Source organism: Octodon degus, unplaced genomic scaffold (genome assembly GCF_000260255.1).
Source record: "Octodon degus isolate 3935 unplaced genomic scaffold, OctDeg1.0 scaffold00103, whole genome shotgun sequence".
In the NCBI taxonomy this organism is placed as follows: Eukaryota; Metazoa; Chordata; class Mammalia; order Rodentia; family Octodontidae; genus Octodon; species Octodon degus.
The window spans coordinates 709558-718998 of NW_004524679.1; the positions used below are offsets into that span (position 1 = coordinate 709558).

A 9441-nucleotide genomic window follows, 5' to 3' on the forward strand; every position below is an offset into this window, starting at 1 on the left:
GGTTTTCCAGGGTAGATGATTTATTTATTTTCTCCAGCAGCTTTTAATATTCTACTCTTTTTCTGAGTTTCGGAGATCTTGATAATCATGCATATAGGTGTAGATTTATTGTGAATTATGGCTGTGTGGAGTTCCTTATGTCTCATTTTATGTCTCTCTGGTATGTCAGATTCTTTTTTAATTTTTGTGAAATTCTTTTTTAATTTAATTTAATTTTATTGAGAAACAAATATCAATAAGACAGTTTCAAAGCTGATTAATAAGACAGTTTCAATAATTAATACCTTGTACATTGTTATCTTCTTAGTGCTTATCCATAGTATGAGAAGCAGACAGGATATCCTGTCCAAATACTATTAGTACAAATCTTTCTTCTCATTGAATTTTGTGAAAGTAGCTGTATATCTATCCTAACTATTCTGTATATACAAATACAAATTTTCTGCTAGTACTTCTGCAGAGTCTTTTTATGTCATTTGTGCTGTCTCCCACTGTTTCATTGACACCTATTACTCTTTTTGTACACTATTATTCTTACATTATTTTTCTTTGCATCATGTTGTAGCTGATGAATTATTTCCTTATTCCTTGTTAGTTTTAAGAGATGTTTCATTTCATGTTCATTAGCTGCAGCACTGTCTTTGAGTTCTGAAAGTCTACAGTTTTGTTTAAGCAGCTTTGTCAGCTTTCAGTGGACTTCTTAATTTCTTGGGTATCTATTTGAATCTTTTTCATGCATTCTAATTCTTTCCTGTATTACTCATTGTGTTTCCATAATTTTTCTATTTTTTAATTTTTTTTATTTTTTCATAATCTTTCATTTAAAAAATGTTTCTTTTTATAGAATACACTTCCTCATTAGCAGTTCCCACAAAGGGAAAGTAATTTATTATTTACAGTTTTACATTTGTGAACAGATTATACTAGAACAAATAAAACACATTTGAGAATGAATTTTGTTTGCATTTGGTAGTGCTCTGATTCATCTGCAAGAAGATTTCTTCCCTAAGTATGTTTCTAAATTCAGCAACTCTCCAAGCTTTGCTTCCTGGGATTCAGAAATCTGTGCTATGAAATATCAGCATTTCCTAATTTCACGGTTTCTCTAGGACACAAAGTAATTATCATTATCTGGTACCAACTGAACAATCAGGGACATTTCCAAAGATCAAACACTATCTAATTTTCTGCAAAGTGTTTACTCATGATTTAACAGTCCTTCCCTTTGTCTATTATTCCCAGGAAAATTGTGAAAGTATAGTCATGTATTGTCCCCAAGATAAATACAAAAGTATGGCCATGAAGTAACAGTAATAAAGCTGAATTTTCTTTAAAAGATAAATTGAAAAGCAAAAGGTCATATGTAATGTTAAATTATACTATGAGTTTTGTGAGATGGGAGACAATCGCATTAATTCACCAAAATAGAGAACTCAGTCTCACTATTTCTTGGATACAATTCCTCTAAAATTTTTCCTTGACTTGAAATTCCACAAATCATGATCTCATAAGGCCCAATGAACTTATCCATTATTTTTTGCTTACTCTAAGCTGGATGGCATGACAGAGCAGAGCCCAAGAGGCATACAATCAATCCTTAAGGTATTAAGTCCAAAACATCAGAGCTTTCACAGCATGGCAACAGCTTTGCAAATGCCTATGTCATGATAGTTGAAGTAACAAAGCTCAGCAAAGGTTAAAGACAAGAGTACGAAAAGGCCTGCCTTGGCAGTTTCATGAACATAGTCCACCACAACTTGTCTGAGGACCCAGTGACTGTGGAGAGTGAGGGCTACAGCCAGGGAGTAGTCTGTTGCAGAGGAACGATTCCAATATGCCACAGGAAGCAGGCCCAGGAGCAAAACACTGACTGCTCTTTCCCTAGTCCAGTGAAGAGATGCCACCTTAGAACCAGAATGGTGTCTTGGTGACAGGTGAATGTGCTGGGCTCCACGCCATCCTGGGGAAATTTGGTCTTGGAGAAATGCTGAGACATGAGCATGTTTTACCACTGGAGTCTAAAGAAATAGACCTCAGGATCCTTGGGCACCACAGAGGACACTCAGCTACAAGATAGTCACCCTCTAGCTTTTTCTCCAAGTTCTTGTATGTCATTGTTTCTTGGATTTATTCTGGGTGGGCTAGAGTATTAAGAATACCTTTTGCTCCTGTGCTTTGACATTTTTGATGCTCCCAGTAAGCACCCAGACAGAGTCCCAAAAGCTTCCTAGAGTCTGACAAGTTCTCAAATAACTCCAGGAAATCTTTGCATCAGTGTGCACAGATTGCAGCTGTCCTGCATCCTGTAGGTCACTCACAGTCCTCATAAGTTCTTAAAAGTTTTGACTGGCACCAGCAGAAACTCCAGGTCTGTGTACTGTAGGCTAAGGATGGTCAAAGCTTACCAGAGCCCTGAAGACTGCTCCGAGTCTGCCAAAGATCTTTGTATACTCACTTTCATTTGATTATAAATGTTTAATTTCTTCTTTAATTTTTCTATGACTCATCTATTGTTCATGAGGGTGCTACTTAGTTTTCATGTGTTTATGGAGTTTTTGTGTTTCTTTTGCAAATAAGTTTGAGATTCATTACACTATGGTAAGATAGATATTATGCTAGGGATAATTTCAATTTCTTTGAATTTATTTAATCATTTTCTGTGTGGTAACACATGGTCTATTTTGGAGCACATCTTATGTGCAGCTGAGAAGAATGTGTATTCTGACACTGTTGTGTGGAACACTGTATAAAGGTCTACTAAGTTTATTTCTTCACAAGCTTGGTTTAATTCTGTCATTTCTTTTCTGTACTTTGCATAGTTGATCTATGTCTCCTTGTCAATAGTCTGTTGAACTTGCCCATCATAATTATGTTATTGCTCATTAGATTTTTTATGTCTGTTAAACTTTGCCTTATACAGTTGTCTGCTCCTATGTTGGGTGCATATATGTTTATGATTGTTATCTCTTCCTCTTTCAGTTTTTCCCTAACATGTATGTAATGATCCTTTTTGTCTCTTTTAACCATGCTTGGTTTCAATTTGACTTTGTCAGTAATCAGAATAGCTACTCCTGCTTTTTTCTGAGTTCTGGTCACATGGTGTATTGTTTTCCATCCTTTCACTTTTAGTCTATGAATTTTTTCCCCAACATTAAATGTATAACCTTTTTATTCAGCCTTCACATATTTTTACCAGAAATAAGACTTTAATATTTAATACTTTTCACAGATCTCTTCAGGGAAAACTGTTTATTTATTTGGGATAAATAAACAGCAATTTCAAAGTAAGCTAACCAACTCTGTGAATTAATACATATTTGCCAGAAATATCACACACATGTACAGGACAATTATCCTTAGTAGTATAGATAAAACACAGAAAACATGGAAAAGTTAACAGTATAAACAACCATAAAAAAGTAAAAACTAGTAGAAATCTATACAGGAATGTAAATACTGAAAAAAATCCTGAATTACCTTTTTAAAATGTAAAAAACCTACAAAGAGAAAATAACTCCTTTTCTAAGATTCAGCTCTTTCCTTTTTTTTTTTTTTTGTATTTTTCTTTTCTTTTAGCGAAGGGTCTACACAGTGCTCAGGGTCTCACTACTAGATTGGACTCAGTGATCCACCTGTTTACAGCCCCCCAAGAGCTGGGATTATGGGTATGCACCAACATATCCAGTGTTAATTGCTGTCTCAGCATGCCCTGGGGCCAGGGCAGGCATTACAGTCTTGGGGATCGAACCTCTGGCCCCTGCTCCTGCTTGCAGGTGCTTTAGTCTGCTGAGCTATTTAGCTGGCCCTCTTTCCTTATATTAAATACTTTTTCCTCTGTCACTTGGTACTGGCTTTTCTTCTCCAGAGGAAAATTACCTTGGGCATTCAGGATCTTACATTTCTGTTAATTGCTACTTAGACTCTAATGCAAATGTTGTATCCATATCAAGGCTTGAAAATAAATTGGTAGCTCTAAAAAAGTTGCTAGTTATGTCATAATCTCTAATGTCATATTCTCTAATAACTGTACCTACATCTCCTGAGATGTGTACTGCTATATGCCTCTCTGTAAAAAGTTAAATGATTAATGAGTTCAGTGAACATAGTATTGAATTTGTACAGGTTTCTCCACCTTCCAAGACCTCACATATTCTGCTAAAATGGTAGAAAAGCATATTATGAAAACTAAAAGGCATAGTAAATATCGAGACTAAGATTTTTTAAACTCCTAATACTAGCTGACCAAATGGACAACTTATATATGGATGCTAGTAACCAGGAATTTGATCTTAATTGAATATTTCTTACTGCTTACAAAAAAGTCTAAGACTGTATGTAACTCATTCTGATCAAAGATGCCTTCACACTGATTTTTTTTTCTTCACACTGATTTTTGCAAAGGATATGAGAGAATTCTGAGAGTCAAATTTAGGGCTTAAAGATTCCTAAAAATATAAAGGTGTGGAAAGATTATTAGATCTCTTTAGAGGAAACTTAACTAAACTTGGGCTATCCTCTCAGGCAAGAATTATTGCTGGTCCATAAAAAGTGAGATAAATGATGTAACATCAAACCAGATAGATTCTCTGATTTTTAAAAGTAACATAGCTTTTAAAAAAGAATTCTAGTACCATGAATTTATTCATCCTGCAGGCTTAACATTTCAAATTATTCCAAATGAACTAAAACAATGTTTAATATAACACTGGTCTATTGCCTTTAAAATAAGACTTTGCACTTTGAATGGTTTACCAAAAATATAATTTTGAGCTTACTTTTTTATTATATAACAAAATATTCATAAAACTTAGTACATTAACATTTTAACAAGTGACCTTTTAGCCTAAAAGGGCAGTTTTAAGTTTTCCTCAATTTTTTAAATGTGTAATTAAGATTAGCATATGTAGGCATTTCAATATTGCTGCATATTCTATCTTATTTGGCATAATGTAATCATATTCAGCATTACTTTTGCACATTTACAGTGAATTAAAATGAACAGACCAACTACTTCTCCCCCACCTTCAATTAAAAATAAAAACAGACAAAAATAAAAAAAAACAAGATGAGATTAGGTTCTAGTAGGGAACCTAATCGATGAAAAATGGGGATTCAGAAGTCAACTTTCTGTGCTTATATTCTATACTACAAAATTAACTTCTTGAGACTATAGCCAAATACTTTCCAAAACCTTTCAAGAAGCTCCAATGACAATTTGTGGCATTACCAGTGAAGCAGAAGACCCAATACTATTAAGAGCTACCAGACTCTTTTAGAATATTTTGCTGAGTTTACACACCTATAATATTCAAATAACAGAACTTAATTAAAAAAGAGGATACAGATGAAGGTCGATTTGGTATGTGTGTATTCAAAGTGTTTAGGATAGATATATAGTTATATTCTCTGAATGAATAGAGGGATTTCTTCTAATGGTGTTTGTAAATAGGATATCATGTCTGCATCTTGTGCAGCAATTAACCACTAGGAAGAATGTATGCAATGTGTTAATTATTGAAACTGTCCTACCAATTTGAAAAAAAAAAGAAGCTCCATTGGATTTCTGGATTTGTTCTTTTAAAAACAGGGTACTCTGCCTCTGCTCTGGAGGCAGCATGGCAATCTGGTGTGCAGTCAGCTGGAGAACCTGCATGATCAAGGCTGCTTTTTCTTGATCTTGTGGAGTTACCTGGCTCTGCCCAGGACTAAACTGCTAGGCTGGCTGGCACTTTGCTTGGCTGCTCCCTGCCTGTCTGTGCCCTGCATGCCTGCCCCTACCTGCCACCTTTAGGATTTCCCACTCCTGATATGCGTGGGACTTGTCTAGGTCTTTAAGGGCCACTTGCCCCTATATTAATAGGACCCAGTGCCTGAGTCCCACCAGTCAGAGGGCCTCTAGAGCTAGGTCCAGAGACCTGCATTTATAATCCTCTTGCATCCATGCTTCTTTTTTTTCTGGTTGACAGTTAAACAGTTTTAATCCATAGCTTAACAAAGAAGGGTCATACACTGAAGTCAACACATTATCTAGCATTTCAGTCTAAGCTTGTCCATGTATACAACTGAAATCAATTACAAGGCATGGCCTCACAGACACCAGGGTTAGGTACTTTTTACAGGCATGAAACTTCATCTTGCACACTGAAGCCATACATACAGAGCAAAGTCAGACCTTTGTGTTTATTCTTCATTTAACTTTCAAAACACTACTATAATTGAATATTGAAACAAAAACATTAGCAAGTAGTGAGCATATGATGATTCTAGTCCTTCACACACTCAATACTGCACACCACATGCCAGCAGTGACATTATTCACTGGCCCCATTAAGAGGCCTGACATTGAACACCACCTCTGGGATAATGCTCATCATCCTCATAGGCTTCTCCATTATAATGGTGTCGTCTTTCATGATTTGGATCAAAGTCCACCAGTTCTACCTGATCCATTTCATTGGTCTCTTCTACTTCCTTCCTCTCAGGTAAGAGCTTTTCCAGCAATGAGAATTTATCAGGAGAGAGAAAGCCATTTTCAGGAAAGTTTACCTTAAATTCAATGATTAGATGACCCTTTTCATAAGGTCTACGATAAATTGGCATGCCTTCATTTAGCACACACTTGATGTCTCCATGCTTGACAATCTGACCTGGATGAGAGGTGATGACTATCATTCGGTTATCAAGAGTGGATATTGGCTTTTGGAAGCCACACAGTGCTTCAACCAGCTGTATATCCATACACATAAAAAGATCTTCTCCTCATTGAGTAAAAACAACATGGTCCCTCTGATCTAACACAATGATAATATCTCCTGGCTCCAGCCCTGGTTCTTGGTCTCCTTCACCATGGAATGTTATCTTCTGGCCATCTTTCATGCCTTTGTCAATATGAACTTCTAGAATCTTCTTTTCTCTAACTATCTTCCTTCCATTGCAACTCTTACATCTGTCTTTAGGGCTGATGTGTTCTCCATGGCCCTGGCACTCCATGCACACAGACTGAATTTGCTGAACCATTCCAGGTCCTATCTGATGAATCCTTATTTGCATTCCAGTACATCAGCATTTGGGACAGCACTCCACAGCTCCTTTCTTACCACCTAGGCCTTCACATTTGTCACAAATCACACTCTTTTGCAGAGCCAATTTCCTGTGGCACCATTATATAAATCTTCTAAGGTAACTGAGAGCTGATGCACCACATTTTTACCTCTCCTTTCTCTCTGCATCCTTCCTCTCCTCCTCCAAAAAACATATCAAAGATATCCATGGGGGAATCCAAAACCTCCACCTTCTCCACCCTCCTTAATTGCCTGTTCTCCTCCTTTGTCATACAATTCCCTTTTCTTGGCATCAGAGAGAATTTCATAAGCTTGAGAAACCTGTTTAAACTTTTTGCTTTCATTTGGATTCTTATCAGGATGGTATTTCAAAGCCAGTTTCCTATAAGCCTTTTTTTAGTTCTTCTTGGGTAGCATTGGGTTTGACCCCCAAAACATCATAATAAGTCATTTCCTTCACCATTTTCTACAGGCGGTGAGCGGGCTAGGCCACGGTTGGGTAGACAGGAAGGAGCGGGTAGCCATGTGCAGGTCGTTCAGCAGCCGCTCCTCCACCTCTCAGCGCATTCTGCCATCCATGCTTCTTGCTTCTATCCCTCTGGTCTCCATAGTATAGGTCCCCATTCCTCTTTGCTGCATTACTCAGGTCTCTAAAACCTCAGTTTCCATTGCTCGAGTGTCCACCTCTCAAGCCTCCATACCTCCTCTGCCATCCATAAAGTAGACCCCTTTTATCTATCATGGGTGTTCTGAGCTTTCCAATTACCAGTCTGCTAATTGGCCTTCCTCTCATATCATGTGCAGAAGAGTCTTTGTTGTTATGGCCAGAGGCATGGTGCATGGGAGCACCCTCATGGGGTGGACTCAGATAACCTTGGGGTTCTAATTCTCCAGTAAATGAAAGCAAAGTCCCTCCATGTGGGTCATTGGGAGCATCTCTTAACGGTCCTCGAGGTAGGCCAGCAGCAGGCATGGGGCCACAAAAGGCATAAGAGCCCTAGGATCTGTCATCTGCACCTGTCCCCCCTCTAAAGGGAATGGGACAACCCCTGGCATCCCAACCTGTGGCTTCATTGACCCTCCAGGAGTTAAAGAACCAGGTCCAGGTTCAGTTCCAGAAACTGTGGCTGCTATTGGCCCTGGAGCTGGAAGTCCACCTTGGATAGGAGTCTGCGAAAGAGGAGGAATGTCTTTCACAGGTCTTCTTGCCATATGCTGACCCTGAGGGTCTGGAGAATACTGTTGGTTCAACAAAACATTGGGTCCTGGGCAAAGCCCAGGGCTAGGATCAGAAACAGGGCCAGACACAGATACTGGGCCTGGTCCAGAGACAGCAACAGGGTCAGGGCCAAAGACACTCTGAGATTTGCCTGGAATCAATGGAGTGACATGTATCTTGTGATGTAGAATTTTCAGGGCAATCTCAGGATCCATTATTCTCATGACTACTTGTGCCTGCAACAGTGCAGAAGCCAGTTGTGGGTTTTGAAGTAACATGTTTTGAGTTTCCTGGTTACTGCCTTGAACACAGAGTTTCATCTGCTTCATTAGCTCAAACATCTGCTCTGGAGGAAGGCTGGCTACTCCTCTGGTAATCAATTCAGGGGTATCTTCTGGATCGATGGAATCCCCATAAGCAGAGTCAATGATGGGCACTGCAGGCCCTAGGCTCTTTAACTCCTCCTTGTTATTTTCACTAGCAGCATTGTCCCCCAGAAGCGCTCTCTCACTAAACTAATGCCCGTTGAGGTTCCACATGGCACTAAGTGCGGTCTCCTGGTCTTGGTACTGGCAGAAGCCATAAACCTTGGGCTTCCCAGTCTCTCTGTCATACACAAGCCAGAAAATGACAGGGGAACCAGCCTCTGAGAAAATGTCCCTCAACTGCTCCTTGATTGCCTCATATGGGCTGTTTGTATGGAACGCAGTGATTGATCCATTGCTGAGTCTCTCACTGACAAACTCGACATGATTCTAGTTTTCCACAGAGCCAATAGTGGGTTCTTCCAAGAGTTGTCCTCTGTGACTCACATTTCTGCTGTGTGACAGAAGTGCCTCTCACAATCCGGACCTGAGTTTGTTTTTGAGTTAAATGTATTTCCTGTATGCAACATATTGTTGGATTTTGTTTCTAGATCCATTCTGCCAGTTTGCTTATTTTGATTAGTGAATTGAGGCCCATTTGCTTCAATGGTTATAACTGTCATGTACTGGCTCATCTTTGTCATGTTATTTTCCTACTGGATGATCCCTACTTTGTGTAGTTGCTTGCTCTTTTTTAGTTCTTTTCTGTTGTTTTTGTAGCTGTGATTGTTTTCATCTCTTTCTAAGATATCTGTCAGTACTCATCATAGGGTCAGTTTGGTGTTCCTGAATTTCT

General features: G+C 38.6%; 3 pseudogenes; all 3 read right to left on the bottom strand.

Moving 5' to 3' along the window:
• Positions 1-1619: 1619 nt before the first annotated feature.
• On the bottom strand, positions 1620-3885 carry LOC101571259 (annotated as a pseudogene).
• Positions 3886-4361: 476 nt separating this feature from the next.
• Positions 4362-9031, bottom strand: LOC105743164 (annotated as a pseudogene).
• LOC101571653 lies at positions 6328-7524 on the bottom strand (annotated as a pseudogene).
• Positions 9032-9441: the final 410 nt, after the last annotated feature.